This window comes from Bos indicus, chromosome 5, assembly GCF_029378745.1.
Source record: "Bos indicus isolate NIAB-ARS_2022 breed Sahiwal x Tharparkar chromosome 5, NIAB-ARS_B.indTharparkar_mat_pri_1.0, whole genome shotgun sequence".
Lineage (NCBI taxonomy): Eukaryota > Metazoa > Chordata > Mammalia > Artiodactyla > Bovidae > Bos > Bos indicus.
The window spans coordinates 69,693,594-69,712,276 of record NC_091764.1 but is presented as its reverse complement, the minus strand read 5'-3'; the positions used below and the strand labels follow the sequence as shown (position 1 = coordinate 69,712,276).

At 43.8% G+C, this 18,683-nt stretch overlaps 1 protein-coding gene across 4 annotated transcripts in view; it reads right to left on the bottom strand.

The window, feature by feature from the left end:
* Window positions 1–10,093, bottom strand: part of TCP11L2 (t-complex 11 like 2) — a 41,026-nt gene extending 30,933 nt beyond the window's left edge. The window contains exons 1-2 of one of the 4 annotated variants that reach the window (XM_019961237.2): window positions 9,686–9,849; window positions 20–163 (exon numbers count right to left, since the gene is read on the bottom strand). The gene's annotated coding sequence lies outside the window, so the exon portion shown is untranslated. Of the gene's footprint in view, window positions 1–19; window positions 164–9,685; window positions 9,850–9,977 lie in introns of those variants that run through there. The other 3 variants (XM_019961238.2, XM_070789654.1, XM_019961236.2) reach the window with 3 other exon arrangements.
* Window positions 10,094–18,683: the final 8,590 nt, after the last annotated feature.

Below are 18,683 nucleotides of genomic sequence, written 5' to 3'. Positions count from 1 at the left end.
GCTGGGCTGAAAGACTTACCTCATGGGGTTGCTTGAAGATGAAACAGGATTCATCTTATTAAAGTGCTTAGCACAGCATTCACATATTAGCTATTACTATTCCTCTGTCTTTGTTTTACATAAAATATTTTTGAAATCAGTCTCTTTAGTTGTCGTGAGTCTCCTGGAGAAAGAGGAGCTACTAAGTAACAGCTCTGGCTGGCAAGTCTATAGGTTTTCCTCATCCAGTTTGTGGCAGTGTGGCCACAAACTGCCACACTATACAGCATAAGGCCCAATCCTTGGTTTGTACTTGATAATTTACCAAGTACCCACAGCCACCCAATGAACAAGCAGGCACAAAGATGCTGGTTCACAGGCTGGGGGAGAACAGGCTCTGGGAGACTTGCTGTGCCACAAAGCCAGTCCCTGGACTCCATATCCAGGGCTGTTTCTGGGACCTCAGATTGCTTTCCAGGGCAGGGCAGGGCAGTGGGCCCAGTCACTCCCTGGAAAGGAGACCTGGGGTATGCAGGATGCTCAGGCCAGAACCCAGGATCCTCAGCCACGCCTGTGAAGGAGCTGGCCCTGATACATGAGTGTGGTGCTAGTTGACACTGAGGGGAAACCCAGGCGCGAGGAGAAAGGCACCTCAAATCCTGAATAGATAGTAATGACAGTAAGAGTTCATCGAGTGTCTTTAAACCTGAACCAGCAATGAGGTTCTCTGAGGTTTTAAAACTGTCGGAACATGAAACCACAACTACCCACAGAATGCCTGGAAATGCCTGAAGTTCCTTCAGTCAGTCAGTTCAGTCGCTCAGTCGTGTCTGACTCTTTGTTACCCCATGAATCCCAGCATGCCAGGCCTCCCTGTCCATCACCAACTCCCAGAGTTTACTCAAACTCATGTCCATTGAGTCGGTGATGCCATCCAGCCATCTCATCCTCTGTCGTCCCCTTCTCCTCCTGCCCCCAATCCCACCCAGCATCAGGGTCTTTTCCAGTGAGTCAACTCTTCGCATGAGGTGGCCAAAGTACTGGAGTTTCAGCTTTAGCATCATTCCTTCCAATGAACACCCAGGACTGATCTCCTTTAGAATGGACTGGTTGGATCTCCTTGCAGTCCATGGGACTCTTCAAGAGTCTTCCCCAATATCACAGTTCAAAAGCATCAATTCTTTGGCGCTCAGCTTTCTTCACAGTCCAACTCTCACATCACACGACCACTGAAAAAACCATAGCCTTCACTAGACGGACCTTTGTTGGCAAAGTAATGTCTCTGCTTTTTAATATGCTATCTAGGTTGGTCATAACTTTCCTTCCAAGGAGTAAGCGTCTTTTAACTTCATGGCTGCAATCACCATCTGCAGTGATTTTGGAGCCCCCAAAAATAAAGTCTGACACTGCTTCCACTCTTTCCCCATCTATTTTCCATGAAGTGATGAGACCAGATGCCATGATCTTTCTGAATGTTGAGCTTTAAGCCAACTTTTTCACTTTCACTTTCATCAAGAGGCTTTTTAGTTCCTCTTTACTTTGTGCCATAAGGGTGGTATCATCTGCATATCTGAGGTTATTGATATTTCTCCCAGCAATCTTGATTCCAGCTTGTGCTTCTTCCAGCCCAGCATTTCTCATGATGTACTCTGCATAGAAGTTAAATAAGCAGGGTGACAATATACAGCCTTGACGTACTCCTTTTCCTATTTGGAACCAGTCTGTTGTTCCATGTCCAGTTCTAACTGTTGCTTCCTGATCTGCATACAGGTTTCTCAAGAAGCAGGTCAGGTGGTCTGGTATTCCCATCTCTTTCAGAATTTTCCACAGTTTATTGTGATCCACACAGTCAAAGGCTTTGGCATAGTCAATAAAGCAGAAATAGATGTTTTTCTGGAACTCTCTTGCTTTTTCGATGATCCAGCAGATATTGGCAATTTGATCTCTGGTTCCTCTGCCTTTTCTAAAACCAGTTTGAACATCTGGAAGTTCACGGTTCACATATTGCTGAAGCCTGGCTTGGAGAATTTTGAGCATTACTTTACTAGTGTGTGAGATAAGTGCAATTGTGTGGTAGTTTGAGCATTCTTTGGCATTGCCTTTCTTTGGAATTGGAATGAAAACTGACCTTTTCCAGTCCTGGAGCCACTGCTGAGTTTTCCAAATGTGCTGGCATATTGAGTGCAACACTTTCACAGCATCATCTTTCAGAATTTGAAATAGCTCAACTGGAATTCCATCACCTCCACTAGCTTTGTTCGTAGTGATGCTTTCTAAGGCCCACTTGACTTCACATTCCAGGATGTCTGGCTCTAGGTGAGTGATCACACCATCGTGATTACCTGGGTCATGAAGATCTTTTTTGTATAGTTCTTCTATGTATTCTTGCCACCTCTTCTTAATATCTTCTGCTTCTGTTAGGTCCATACCATTTCTGTCTTTTATCGAATGGTCCCTTTCAAATGTATTAAGCGCCTACTGTGCACCAGCCCAGGGAAAAGTAACAGTGAACAAAATATGCAAGGCCATCCTCTCGTGGCTCTAAAGTCCAGTTACCTAAAGCTGTGTGTCAGATGCTGGAGGACAAGGAAGGGGACACCAAGGCACTGCTGAGGAAGCACCAGAAAGGAGAGGCAGGCTGGGGACCAAGTAGAGGGATTGAGCCTTTGCTGAGAGAAACAGGGCTATTTTTTTATCCTTTGGGTGATGACCGAAATGGATGGGCCTAAGAGGGACTTACTGAAGGTCAGAAGTCAAGGGCACTTGCCCTTGGCCTCACGCAAGCAGTCTCCACAGTCGTGCCACTTGTAGAAATGCACCCTTGCTCAGCCCTCCACTTTTGCAAACAGAAAATCACCAACTCAGAGGCTGCCTCTGCAGACTGATGGGGAAGGAGTGGGTGGTGCTGGAGCTGCCAGGAAGCTTCCCCATAGAGACACTACTCCCAGAGTCCCAAAACCAAACACCTTGGACACAGGGTACGAAAGGTCTGACCCCTGGCATTCTCAGTGGTGGGCTTACCTACTTTACCCCAGGCAAACTAGCCTTGCGCTTTAACTCCCATCTGATAGAAGGACGTGTGGGTGTGGCTGGGGCTAGAGGAAGAAGAAAATGGTCCACTCTAATCTTTTCAATTCCACCAATCCCCAAGTCCCAAAATGGAGTGCTTGCCCTTCCCTCTGGCTTTCTCTCTTTGCCAATATTTTACTTCTCATGGGTGGCATTTCTCGAAAATGCTGGTTTTCAAGGAAAGGAAACCAGGTAAGCCCTCCCTCTACGCCTGGCCAGAGCTAAGGGCATTCTTCTCTGTCCACCTGCAGCACATCTCCGGTATCTGCCCAATAGTACTTAGACTCTCATAGCTATTTTCCTCCCCTGGCTACTTCTGACTCCCCTTACTAAGGCAGGAACTGTCTCGTCCACCATCAGCGTCAAGTGTGTGTGACAAGCATTCATTTGGTGTCAGCTGAATCGGAATCCCCGAATCCCATCTGGTACAATTGCAACCAGAACATTTGCAAACTGATATTCCACATTTACAGACCTGCTGCTGCACAGGTTAAGGCCTGGAACAAAGAACCTACCACCTCTACCTGCCTCATGAGGCTTAGGACTCAATATTCCCTGGTCCTGTCATACTCTTAAACTAGAATACCTTAAGCTCTGCTTCCACTTTATTATTTCTTTCATTCATTCAACTGTGACAACTGTGCCATGATGCTCTGAGATCATTTCTCTTCACTTTGGCTATTTTTCTAGGTAAAAGTGAATAAAAGCTTTTCATCCATTGGAATTTATGAACTAGGTTAATAGCTAAAACTGTCCATTTCATTTTTATACTCCAGCTGAATGGCACACCTCATAGGTTTCTTAATTGTGTTTAACGAGGCAGCTAAGTACAAAGATTTTTTAAAAATGAAAAGCTCCAGGTTGGGAGGTAGAAGTGCCGGGTGTGAGGCCTGACTCTGCTGTTGATTTGCTGCATGACTTCACCCACAATGCATCTGCTCTCTTCACCTCATTTTTCTGAGGGGGTTGGACCAGCTATCAGGTGCCTTTTATGAGGAACTGCTAAAATGCTATATAAACCCAGAGTTCTGTGAAGCATCACATCACTAGAAGTTCTGAGAAATCAAATGTTTCATGGCAGACATGCTCAATAACATGCAACTATGCTTTCTTCCAGGCTCCCCAGCTGGATCAGTGGGTAAAGAATCTGCCTGCAATGCAGGAGACGCAGGAACCGAACGTTCAATCCCTGGGTTGGGAAGATATCCTAGAGGAGGGAACGGCAACCCACTCCAGTATTTTTGCCTGGAAAATCCCATGAACAGAGGAGCCTGGTGGGCTACAGTCCACAGGGTGGCAAAAAGTTGGACACAACTGAAGTGATTGAGCATAGCACATACACAGCTTGCTTTCTTCCAACAATTCACTGGAAGTAGAGTTTCTGGCATAGGGGATGTAAATAAAATGTAAAAGCGTCAAAATGTTCAGAAATCCTGTTTAATTGGTAGAAGCCTCTACAAGACAACTGGGTTTTCATGGATCTGAGCAGAAACTTCTTTGAGGCCAAAAGAAATGGCCTGCATTCTCAAATTAATAATACCTAACTCATAGGGTTGGTGAGAGATTTCATTCAGGCAGTGTATATTGGAACAATGTCTGATACAGAGTAAACAGGATACAGATGTTTGCTGTTGTTAGTATTATTTGCTTCGGTAGTTGTTATTATCATCATTTTAGGCATTAGAAACTCTGGAGGGAAGAACAGTTTCATTCCATGGTGATAAAAGCATGTTCTCCTACAGATAACAAAGACTGGGAGTTGACCTAGGGCAGAACTCTTGCATTTGTTTGAAATACAAAAATCAAAAGCAAATGGCGCATCATGGTATAATCTTCTGCAAGTTCCTTCATACTTGCTCTTACCTTTCTTGGTCTCAGGTGTCCACATAGGTCACCTGGGGACAAAGCTACTTGACTCAAAAGCATTAAGGGTAAGTAGACTGCCTTTAAAGCTGTTTTGGATTCTCTCTTAGAATAGTGACAACAAAAGCAGGTTGTTTCTTTAAGAAATGTAATGCTTCTAATACCGACAAACTAGATCTACTTAACCTTCATGAGTGCAACTCACAAACTAACTGGACAATTTTCCGGGAGCACCACGTCTCATCCCACATGGGAGGATTTACTCAATGGCCAAAGGTAAGGTCAATGTGAAGAGAGGAGGTAACACCAAAACAAAGCCTCCAGCACTATGGTGTATCACTATTCAAAGAGAATAATCACATTTTTCATTGTACTGTTCCACATTTTATAATAATAAAGGCAGTATAATCATTCCTTCCAAGGTCAATGACTGGGAGGCATGAGGCACTTAAATATTTATTGGGGAATGAATAGCTATATGACCACTGGCATTTTAGAGAAGAGGGAACAAGTTACAGAGACCTGAAGGGGCTCATCCTGCATTTCACCACATATAAGGGGGAAATCAATTTTTAATTTGCTAGTGATCCTCAGGCTGCGTCCAGATAACTGACTTTACTTTCTTATTTTCTTTCTGCAGCAAAATCTACCTGCAAATGATCCTGCACCGGTTCAGAACTGCAAAGATCCACCAGTCGCCATGCACATGTCACCAAGGCAGTTAGGACACTGGCTCTGGAGCCAGGAGGACTGGATTCTTTATCTCAACTCGTGATACTTATAGACTGGAGACAGGGAACTTACCCTTGATGAATTGGGGACAGCAGTATTATCTACCTTATAGAATTGTTGTAATTGAAATAGTCTATGTATTTAAACTCCTACTAAGTGCTTGACAGATATGAAATATTATTTTATTCTTATTAGAAATTATGAATTTTTAAAACACGTCAGTGTCATAAAAAACAAAGAAAGGTTGAGGATAATGAAAGGAGACTTGACAACTGAGGGCAGTAGATGATCCCAGACTGTATCCTGTACCAAATTAAAAAATGCTATAACAAACATTATTGCATCAGTTGACAACACAGTTACAGTACTTGAATCTAGTGTCTGTATTATAATGTCAAATTTACTGAAGTTGATAAGTATGCTGTGATTATGCATTGAGGAATAAAGCCCTATGATATATGCAACTTTCTCTCCAATGATTCAAATGAGAGAAAAAGAGAAAACAATGAAGCCTATGGAACAAAATGCTAATAGGTGAATATGAGTAAAAGGTAGACAATAGGGAGTAGTTCTTTGTACTGTTCTTGCAACTTTTTCTGTAAGTTTGAAATGACTGCAAAGTAAAAGGTTAGAAGAAGTACTGTACTAAAAGTTCAAGTCTCATTCAGAACAGTCCAGTCTCCCATAGTTTTATTTATTTTAAATAATAAATATAGTTTTATTTATCCCGTAGATCCCGTAGATCTTGATTGTTCCCACTGCTATGTAAGCTTAGATAGCACTCTATTATAAAATCTCTTCTAGACAGTCAAACTTTCCCAATGTCCTTTTTGAACAGTGCCTAGTGAATAAAACAAGAAATTGTCCAGAACCCTTCAGAAAAGGCAAAAGAAATCCCTTTTAAGTGTTCTTCTCCAGGTGGGTCACCTTTTCCTACAAGGTCTCTTGGCAGTGGTTTATAATCCTTCTGTGATTTGGCCTTTGTCCACTTTATTCTGTTACCATTCTCCCCCTAATTCTTCGTATTCTGAACATAATGGCTTTCTTTGGGTCACTCTGACATGCCAAACTTCCTTCTTTGGAGCACTTGTACCTGCTATTCCCTTCCAGTGGGATGTTCTTTTCCCTGATCTCTGTGTGGTTGGAGCCTTGTTGTCATTCAGACTTGAAAGCAAATGTTACAACTTCAAAGTGACCTTCCTTGAGTTTCCTACTCATTCCATTTATTAGTCATTTTAGAGCTTAGATGCTGCCTGGGATAGAGCAAGAGCTCAGTGAGAATCACTGATCAACAAATTAAGTCACACTATTCACAAGAAAACTTGGGTTACCTTTCTACTCTGTCTCAGTCACATTGTTTATATTCCCATTATGTGGTCATGGAAAGATAGTCGTCTGCAAATCTGTCTCCCCACTAAATGTTAAACTCCTTTCAGGAAGAAGCTATGTCTTCTTCCTCCAATTTCCAGTGCCTATTTCAACCCATTTCCAAAGCACCAATAATTCAAATTAGCAAAGACTCACAGTCCCAGCGCTTAAGGAAACTTGCACATTGTAACTTTCCACCCTCCTAATGCTAAACTGGTAGCAAAAAATAACAATTGGAGGTAACAGTTATTGAGTACTTACTATGACTCAGCCCCTATAATAAGTGCTTAAAATGTTTTATCTTCTTGAATCTTCATTATAACCTTGTTAGCAAAAGAATCATCATTATTCTCTTTTTAGAGGGAAGAACCTGAGGCTCAGAGAGGTTAAATAATTTGCTCTAGGGTTCACAGCAGTGGCAGAGGCACAACTCTAATCCAGGCAGTGGATCCCTAAAGCTTGTGCTCTTTACCACTCTAGGATGCCTACAGAAAATGTGGAGAACTGTTCATTCTTTCCACTCCCATGCTGCTGAACTGATCTATCCATCACCACATGGAGCCTTGCACATGTGATAACCAGCTGACTTTCCCCCCAGGGTGTCTGCTCAAGTGCCATACCACGAAGGGCATCACTGAAAGAGTTCATTGACCAAAATTATTCTCACCTACCGCACTACAGTGACTGAAAATCCTCCATCAGGGAGCCTTTCTTTATGAACTGCAAAATCCCTCTGTAAAACTCAAATATTATCAAAGGGGTTAATTGCTTATAGCTAGCATGAGTCAGAAGCATTTTGAAGTGAATTACTCAGATTATCCAGCAGGGCCCTGAGGAATGGAACCCAGCCAATTAAGGTTAAGTCATGAAAAAGAGAAAATTTCAAGAAACATCTAGCAGGTATCATCCTTCAAGACCCAATCAAGGTCAGGTGCAAGGACAAGCATTCATATATCTGTCGTAAAGGGTAGGGAGTCACAGGAGTCAGGTTGGACTTTGAAGAAAACCCTGCAGATGATATGGGAAATCTTCATCTTCTGCAAAGTGCTGCTTTAGAACCACTCCTAAACAATAGCAGTGCTAAAGAGTTATCCACACGCAGCAAAGCAAAAACCATAGAGCAGAGAGGTAGATGCCTGTTTCATTCAGCTACAGAATACTGGTCTTCATCAAATTAGAGCCAACAAAGGGTTAGATAAAGGCCAACAAAGCCAATCATTGTTTTAAAAAAGCAAATGTTCATGCCACCCATAACATTACAGCATCAGGGAAAGATTTCTAGGCACTGTGCACACTTGAAAACACTTCTCCCACCTCTGGTGGACCTGTTTTATTACCTGTTTCCTCCTTTGGGCCCTCAACCCTCCACAAAAGGGCACTGAAGCTGCTTCATACACGACTGGGTATCTTCAGCCCTGGGTTACTTTAAGTCAGGCAACCTCCAGGGGCTGCCAGGATGATAGATGAAATCCCCGGAGCCAAGAGGAAAAGGCAGGCTGGGCACCCCTAAAGTGGGAACCACTGCCATAGCCTCATTAAATTTGGCAGGTTGGACAGAGCAAGGTTTTTGACTGGGCTGGAGACCATGGGACCACGGGGATCTTGGGGCCCAAGGGGCCCACTGGGGACAAAGACAGCTTCTCTAGTTTCTTCAACGTCAAAGTAACAGGATAACCATCCAAGATGATGTTTCCCAAGACTTAGTCACTTGACGACCTCTCTTCACGTCTGTTTCCACATCTCAATCCTCACCTGTGCTCTAGCAAACACTTCTCTTTATCTGGACGAGATTTTTGTATTTAAATAGATTTGCTTTGAAAGGAAACTTTCTATCACTGTGAAATCGCTCGGTTTAACGGAACAGTTTTCCTTAACACTAATGAAAACACTTAACCATGTTCGTCCACGTGCCACCCCAAACCATCGCTGTGACCTGGAGTGGCACCATCCAAAGTAGCAGCCTTGGGAAGCACAAACCACCCCGGAGGGCCTCAGGGGTTCGAACCCGGGCTTGACCCGCATGTCCCGCCTCCTCCGGGTAACTGAGGGTACCATCTCGGGAACGCATCTGCACAACCCTCGCCCACGTCCCCTGGGCGCCCCTCCCCTTCAGCAGCACGTTTCCTGTCAAAACAAACCCTTGGGGGAGGGGACAGCGGAGGCCGAGGCGAGTACCGAGGAAACCCCGGCAACAAACCCCAAACACACGATCGGAGCCCCTCCCGGGCCTGACCGCGGCTCGGTTCACCCACCCCAGCCGGGCCAGCGGTCGCGGGCTACAAGGTGCCCCCTCCCGGAGCCCGGATGGTGGGAAGCCGCTCGTGGCGCCGTCGCTGGCAAGGGCCCAGCGGGAGGTAAACAGAGGCCAAGCAGCCACGACCCCGGCCCCTCCAGGGCCCGAAGCCCGCGGCCGCCCCAACACCCGCCGCGGCCACTCGGTGCCCTCGCCCCGCTCCCACGCGGGACGGCGGTTCGAGGTCAAACAAGGAATATGGGGAGGGGGGTGGGGAAGCGAGAAGCCGGGCTCTACCGCCCCTGGCCGCGGGTCCCAGGACGCAGCTCCGAGATGAAGTGGGGGAGGCCGACGGGCAGCTACTGTGGTGACGCGTCCCCCTCTGCCAATCTGGCCCGTCACCTCAGAGCCCGCGACCCCTTCCCCGGGGATGGTACACACCGGCTCCGGCACGAAGACAGGCGGAGGAGAAAGACGACTGAAGGATTCCTCGTCAGGGGTCTTTGAGTGTTCCCTCGCCCAGGACCACACAAACACCTTGGAAACTCACAAGTCCAATAACCCTCAGCCTCCCCGACCCCCCCACGCGGTATTTAAAGGGCCAGGAGGGACTCTAGAGAGGCAGCCACGGAGTGGCCACCACGTAAGCGGAGAGCGGGGGGAAAACCGCATCAAGGAGAGGGGTAAACCTAGGGCACTTCAGCTTTGATGTCAGAGTTCTGACAGATCTGACCTTATAGAAAGCATCAGCCTCAACTTCGAATGAAAGAGAGCCAGGAGAGCTTGGATTGGGGGTATTTTGGATGCCAGAGGGAACAGTTCCCCGCCGTGGGCTGCGAGTGGTGCAGTCCGTGTACTGCTAGGGGCGGGGAGAGGAGTGTTTACGGAACTGGGGCAGCCGTGCCTCCCAAGCGCCTGGTGTTGGAGGCGGGGCCTGTTGGGGCTCTGGGGGCGGGGCCAGTCGGGGCGCTGGGGAGCTGAGCGGAGCCGGAATTCTGGGGGCGGGGCGGAGCCGCCAGCGGACCGTCCCGTGAAGCCCTGGATTGACCCCACTGGTCTACAGGGCCCCACACCATCGTGAGCAATGCAGCAAGCTGCCTGGCTGCAGGTCGAACTTTTACGACCCAAACACCCCTCATCTAGACCAGGCGATCCAAATTAAGTTCCCACTATCACACGGTCTACACGGAGACAATCTAACCCTCTACTGGGCAAGTGCATTCCCACGCACGTCAGCAACCAAATTGTCACCTATGTTTGTGTCTGCACCTCCACAGAAACAGGAGTCCAGATTTGCATATGACTGGACAGGACGATTAGCTCCTGGGAGTCACACCCACCCACGCTCTCTGAAGACGTAAACTTCGTATGCGAGCAAAAGATAAAGCATCTAACTTCCCCTAGGGTTCTTGGCAACACCTATCTCCGAGAAAAGTTTCAGAAGTTTCGACAGTGGTTAATGTAAATAAGCAGTCCCAGAGGAGCTCTGTGCGGTCAGGCCTACAGTTCTGCTCTGTTGTGGGTGTGCTTCCGAGTCTACACCCTTCCCCCAGCTGCACACAGGAAAACTGCATCTTCTGCCAGGTGTAAATTGGGGGTTATTTGAGAGATAGTTTCATGCAAGAATGTAAGTGACTTTTGTATAGCCTCAAGTACTTCCATTTAGTGCTGAAATCATGTCTGGTTTGGTGGAGGGAAAATTGGTTCTATTAGTAGGAGAAAAAAAACAGGCAACATTTTAAAGGAGGATGGAGGGGGTGGGGCGCAAAAAAAAAATAAAGGAGGATGGACCTAGATGGAATCATTCAGTGTTAAAAAATGGCCCTATCTTGGGTTCAAACCTTCCCTCTGACATTTACTACTATGATATCTTGGTCAGTGAGAAAATATTATCTAACTGGGCTATTGTGAAGATGGAATGAGATAAAGCATGTAAAGTGCTTAGGGTTGTACACAGTAAGCACTCAATCAGTGCTAGATGCTGAAACTATTTGGCAAACCACTCTGAACAACCTTAGCTGGTGATCTGAATAAATTTGTATTGTGTCTCCTAATGCCACTCTTTCCTCTCTTCTAAAATACACAACTTGGTACAAATCAAGAGATTAAAGAGAAAATGCTGTTGCCACCCTGGTAATTTCCTATGAACCTAGCTTATGCCGTTTGTTGGAATCAGAAGTCAGGTTGACAGAAGCCTCTCATTTCAATTCTTGCCAAATAACCACCACCACACAACTGCCATCACCACCCTAGAGACTCCACAACAGAAAGAGTAACTAAAAATATCCCCCAAACTTCTGGACACTGTGACAATGACACATGGCAGCTTTGCTTTCTTTGTTAGCTTTGCAGGAGCTTGTTAAGTATTGTTTTGCCACATTACATAATGTGAAGCAGGTAAGCATGAGTCAAGAGAGTTGTTCAATCTACCTGGGTCACCAGCCGCCTGATCCTGGGCATGGCATGTATTTTAAAGCTCAAATATATGATTCTCAAAGCCACAAGGAAGCAATTTTTGTCAAAACAGATGAGTCAAGTTTCAGCATCTGCTGGGGTGAGAACTTTGAGACATAAAAGGTAGGGTAGCATCAGAGACCCACGCCAGAGAGAAAAATCTCCTGGAAAAATAATCTTCTATTACATCAACATTAAATAACTTGCTACCTGGAAACCTCTTGGTCAGTGAACCTCTTGGTCAGGAAACGTCCTGACCAATTGCCCTTAGACTGGCTTGTATATAAAAGCACTTTGGAGAAATATAGTCCTGTAAAATATTAGGCAGCTTCCTTAAAAAAAAACAGAGAGCCTTGTATCATATTCTTACCCAAAGAGTCCAGGCAGTCATAAAATAAAATCCTCCTTGCACAGATTAGTTCATGACCTTCTGAAAAAAAAAAAAAATCTGAAAAGGCAACCTCTTTAGTAAGTAAAATAATTAGCTGTTTATGTGAAGAAGACATATTATCATACTTAATTTTTTTAACTTTTCTTTTTTGAAGCACTTCGAGAACTCATGGTAATGCAGTTTGCTTTCCCTGTAAATTACACAATAGATTGAATTTGATATTGCCTTTGGCAGATGACTCAGGGCAGATCGACATTTTTACTCGGCAAAAAAATTTAAAGACTTCTTTTGACACATCTTAAATTAAGTTACAGTGAATCCTTGAATAAATCAGAAGATCCAAAAATGTAATTTTAATGTGGATTTCCAACCTCTTAGCAGCTTAACGTTTATAGTGGGGTTGCATCGTGTGCTGATCTCACTTCAGTTCAGTCACTCAGTCATGTCCAACTCTGCAACCCCATGGGCTGCAGCACACAAAGCTTTCCTGTCCATCACCAACTCCAGGAAGCTACTTAAACTCATGTCCATCACGTAGGTGATGCCATCCAACCATCTCATCCTCTGTCTTCCCCTTCCCCTACCTTAAATCTTTCCCAGCAACAACGTAATGCAAATTCAACCTGACATCAATGAGATGTGGAGTAGGGAGCACAAAAGCATGGTTGAAACCCCGGCAGTGATGTTAACCCCTTCTTCTCTTTATGAGAGTTGTGAGGCTTCGCTTCCTGAATTGATGTCAGTTTCCAAGTTTCTCATTACTGGTCCAAGCTTCTTATCCAAGGCTAGCTTCTTGGGCATGCAGTGGCTCATGACCCCATGCTTAGAGGAGCCTCATACTTAATTTAAAGCTCTGCTGCTGCCTACTTGAAATCCTCACTCATTTTTGAACAAGGAGCTCTGCATTTTCATTTTGCATGGGACCTTGAAAATGGTGTCACTGGTCCTGACTTCACCATATAGAATATGAGTCTAATGTTTGAAGGTACTTATCTTCCCTTTTAATCCATCCCCAAATACTAGTCAATTATTTTATCAAATGCTCAAGGGAAGAAACATTTATCTGTTTCCAGGAATTCCTGTTGCCCAGTAGTTAGGACTCGTTTTCACTCCCTGGCCAGATCATATTGATTCTGTTGTTGGTGTTTTGGGTTTTTCTGGTTGCACCAAGTGGTTTGTGGGAACCTAGTTCCCTAACCAGAGACCAAACCCGGGTCCCCTGCAGTGGAAGCCCAGAGTCCTAACCACTGGACTTCCAGGGATTCCCTGGGCCCAAGTTGGACACTAGATTAGGGAACTAAGATCCCACAAACCACAAGCGTGGCCAAAAACAAACAAACCAACCCCATAAATCAGTTTCAATTCTGGAGACAAAACAAAACAAAACTAGATGTTTCCTAGGTCTTATGGTCCATTTGAGGAATTTTCAAGGATAACTTTGACTTTACATGATTTTTACCTTATGGTCTCTCTTTAGAACCTAACCCCTCACATAATATATGACTTCGGTGTAAACAGAAAACGTTATTGAATGGAATTCCATCTCTTTTTCTCTCACTTGTCCATCTTAAGGTACTAAGAAGGACTAAAAATCAATAAAGTGGGGAAAAAAGCAATAGAAAGTAGAAGGGAGGGAAATAATTTGGCTAAAATATGAATTAGATGATCAATCACTGCATGTTCAAAATTTAACCACAACTTTTTGACAGATTTTGTCATTACTTATTCTTTTGGTCTTGAATATAAGGCAGACTTAGATCATTGGTTTTGAGAGTGAATCAAAATATCAATTCTTTTTTAAAAATAATTAATTTATTTATTTTAATTAGAGGTAATTACAATATTGTGATGGTTTTTGCCATACCTCAATATGAATCAACCATAGGCATACAAAATGTTGATTCTTGATCAAGTTTCCAAAACACCAAAACCAGTTTTTCCCCTGACTCCACGGAACTGAGTTGGTGTAAAATTGGAGATTATTTCTCATTCCAATTGCCTCTACCATCATACACAGCATACTAAAAAGAAAACCAGCCTTAATACTCTCCTTTACCCTCTTCCATGAGTCCTTTCCACTTACCTGGGAAACACAGTCCTCTCCTGGAAAACAAAAAAGACTGTGAGGGCCAACAGAGAAGAAGACTCTGGGCAGAAGTGGGAGGGGCCAAAGGGAGCTGAAGCTCAAAGGAGTATCTGTGAGAGGTCAAAGAGGTGATGGCTCAGAGCTCAGCCAAGACAGCCCTGCTCTTCTACTCCACCTCCAGGCCAGCAGGCAGCTGTTTTCTAAATGTCTTCCCAGTCCTGTTCAACCATGGATGAAGATTTACGGAGAAACTAACACAACATTGTAAAAAAAAATTTTAATATATTTAAATAAAAAATAGAAAAATAATCAATTGAAGCACCCAGTGGAGTGGGAATACCAGACCACCTGACCTGCCTCTTGAGAAACCTATATGCAGGTCAGGAAGCAACAGTTAGAACTGGATATGGAAAAACAGACTGGTTCCAAATAGGAAAAGGAGTACGTCAAGGCTGTATATTGTCACCCTGCTTATTTAACTTCTATGCAGAGTACATCATGAGAAATGCTGGGCTGGAAGAAGCACAAGCTGGAATCAAGATTCCCGGGAGAAATATCAATAACCTCAGATATGCGGATGACACCACCCTTATGGCAGAAAATGAAGAGGAACTGAAAAGCCTCTTGATGAAAGTGAAAGAGGAGAGTGAAAAGTTGCCTTAAAGCTCAACATTCAGAAAACAAAGATCATGGCATCTGGTCCCATCACTTCATGGAAAATAGATGGGGAAAGAGTGGAAGCAGTGTCAGATTTTATTTTTGGGGACTCCAAAATCACTGCAGATGGTGATTTCAGCCATGAAATTAAAAGATGCTTACTCCTTGGAAGGAAAGTTATGACCAACCTAGATAGCATATTCAAAATCAGAGTCATTACTTTGCCAACAAAGGTCCATCTGGTGAAGGCTATGGTTTTTCCAGTGGTCATATATGGATGTGAGAGTTGGACTGTGAAGAAGGCTGAGCGCCGAAGACTTGATGCTTTTGAATTGTGGTGTTGGAGAAGACTCTTGAGAGTCCCTTGGACTGCAAGGAGATCCAACCAGTCCATTCTAAAGGAGATCAGCCCTGGGTGTTCTTTGGAAGGACTGATGCTAAAGCTGAAACTCCAGTACTTTGGCCACCTCATGCAAAGAGTTGACTCATTGGAAAAGACTCTGATGCTGGGAGGGATTGGGGGCAGGAGGAGAAGGGGAGGACGGAGGATGAGATGGCTGGATGGCATCACTGAGTCTATGGACGTGAGTCTGAGTGAACTCCGGGAGTTGGTGATGGACAGGGAGGCCTGGCGTGCTGGGATTTGTGGGGTCACAAAGAGTCGGACACTACTGAGTGACTGAACTGAACTGAATGGAGTGGGGAAAGGGCTTCTAAAATAGCAGGGGACTTCCCTGGCAGTCCAGTGGTTAAGACTTCACCTTCTAATGCAGGGAGTGTTAGTTCAATCCCTGGTTGGGGAGCTAAAATTCCCACTTGCCTCATGGCCAAAAAACTAAAATGTAAAACAGAAGCAATGCTTGTAACAAATTCAAATTCAAAATTGGTTGTAACGAATTCAAATCCAAAAAAGGTCCATGTCAAAAAAAAATCTTTAAAAATTAAAAAAAAAATAAAGGCAAAGCCCAGAAGACATAAAGGAAAAGATTAAGAAACATGGCTCTTCAGATAGTGTTCAACATAAAAGCATGAATTATAGAACAGTCACTGTGTTGTGATACCATTTACACTTGATTGAGAGCTGTCAGTAGAAGGCCCCTATAAGTATTTTGTATATATGAAATGCATAGAAATGAGATGAAAAGTTAGCCTCTCAACTGTTTAGGAAGCAAGTTTGGAGATGTTTCTCATTTATTCTACATGCATACAAATGGCTTTTTTTTTTTTTAAACAATGAGAATGTATTCATTCATACATTATTAATGTAATTTCACACACCTCACAGTGATACTGCTCTTATCATTGAATGTCCTATCTTATTGATGGAGGGCTATTAACACCACACAGTAATCTTCCCATCTCCTTTGTATTCATATTCTTTAAAGTCATGATAAGAAAAGGAGTTTTTTATGTAAACTATGAAAAGCAATAGATTTGCAAAAGGCCCTTCAGTAAGGTATGTCAAAATTATTTATGCTGTGGGGGTGGAATAATAATATTTATTTCTCAAGTTGTTTCCTTCAGGCCCAATTCTTAGACAGTCAAAGTGCAAGGAGTTCATTTTGGCTTTAAAAGATGTTTGCCCCACCAACAACCGCTTAAGGGTTTCTTCCCTTTGATAATAAAGCAAAGTGATATGGAACTTAAATAATTGGATTATTTGTAAGGATAAAAATTTGAGAGTCCTGAACATTTAAGTGTCGGTACAAAAGCTCTTACCCAAGTTCCAGGGGGTTCTAGTGGAAAGTATTGTAGGGTTTATGACTGAGCAAAAAGATATTCAGTGACTCACTGAACTGGTCAAGAATAGAAACCAAAACTCCTTTCATGGCTTCTCTACACACACACACACACACACACACACACACACGCAGAGTCACATGCAAGGTATTACCTATTGGCATAATTATCTAACTTCCATAACATGTCAACAAGCATACCAGCACTGTATCAACTAAGTGCCCAAAGTATTTATAATCACAGTCCATTATTCTGGAAGGTTGCTTGGACCAGGTACTGGGGTGGCTGGTTGTGCCTTCCAGATTGCGAAAAGAACAAAATGGTGCCAACTCTCCTAAAATATGAAGCTGTCTATGTGTCTCTCATATGTATATATGAAGCAGTCAGAGAAAGAACAATAAAAATGTAAATTCTGCTACAAGAAGAAGAGCAGCAAAGTGTTTCTGGTTGATTCTCTGATAGAGATTGTTCATGTTACAAGTGTGTGATGGAGTGTCTCTTGCCATGTCTGTAAACAAGAATGTCACAGCCATCCATGATTCCAGCCCTCCAAATGTGAGGGCCCCCAAAAGGGAGAACAATGGGATGGGGGTAGGGGAGATGTGAAAATGCAGGATACTGGCCCCAGCTGAATGCGTATGAAAGGAATGAGTTCAGTGAGCCCAGGCGCTTGCATCTTCCCATACTTAGAGAGCGCTAAATTCCTAAACTTGAGATATTTGGTTTTCTTAATTAACAATAATCTTCGATGTTCAGACTATCTGCCTGGTTTGTTGCAAACTTCTATATAACCTGACTCCATCCCCTGCCTCCTCAGAGCAGTTTCTCAGGGCTACTTGAAATGCTGCCTCCCAGGCTTGAAGTCCTAAAAATCTCCCACCCAAGAAAACAACTCTCAACTTTCAGGGTTTTAAGTAGATACAAGTATACCTCTAAGTACATAATCAGCAAATCCTAGAAATCTGAGTAAAACATAATCATGGTCAAAAGAATTTTAATGCTCAAGCTGACTTTGCTATTTAAAAGAAGACTATTGTGATAAAGTATAAATTTAAAAAATGATTTCCAAGTGTATGTAGATCAAAGCTTTCAAAGAGCAAATTAGTTCAGGTACAAACTAGCTCTTTATTAAGAACAAATGCATTCTGCTGGAAAGGGGGAATGCCTTGGATTCGCACATACCAGAAGGCTCATCTATACCACTTATTATATCTTATCTGTCATGGCAGTCCGAACATGGGTTGGAAAAGAATTTCCAGACACAAAGTATTGCAGAAAAGAGTGAGTTAATTAAGAACAAAGAGCAGAGATAATATGGGCACAGCAAGCACACTGGGCCAATACCTCCTGATAGGCCAGGGAGAGTTGGTTAGTAGCCAATCTGGGGGCCTTGCTGGTGCCTCAGTGGGAAAGAATCCATCTGCCAATGCAGGAGACACAGGTTTCATCCCTGGGTTGGGAAGATCCCCTGGAGGAGGAAATGGCAACCCACTCCAGTATTCTTACCTCAATGGGGTTGCAAAAGAGTCGGACGTGACAGAGCGACTAAACAACAACAAGGCATCTGGAGGGGGAGAAATTAGAGGAAATTAAATTACCATAAAAGAGAGTGGGCTTATTAAAATAACTCTAGGTTGGAATCCCAGCCTTACTACCTACTAGCTATGTCATTTTAGGCAAGCAGCTTAAACTTCTTGTCCCTCTTGTTCTCATCCTTCCCATAATTCTTCCACAGGTACCCTCGTATGCTCCTATGGCTTCCCTGACTATTCAGACATTGTGTCTCCCCTGGACTCTCTAAGTTTAACTCTTTCTACGTCTGAATGGATGAGGAGCCACCAGTCACAAAACTTATTTTGACCCCCTCATTTGTAAGGAGTCTGACATCTCTCTTGGGGACATGGAAGTAGTTGTCTGTCACTTTCTTGGGGATGCAGATGAAACTGATGCCATGGCTGTCTCATTATGGCTGCGCGTTATTCCCCTCCTCATAAATATTTTTTGAATGAATGAACTGCCCTAAGGCTGAGTCCAGGAGTGAGTTAGTGTGTTAGCTGCAAGAAGGGAGTCAGTGTTCTGGGTAAGAGGACAGCATGACAAAAGGCACAGAG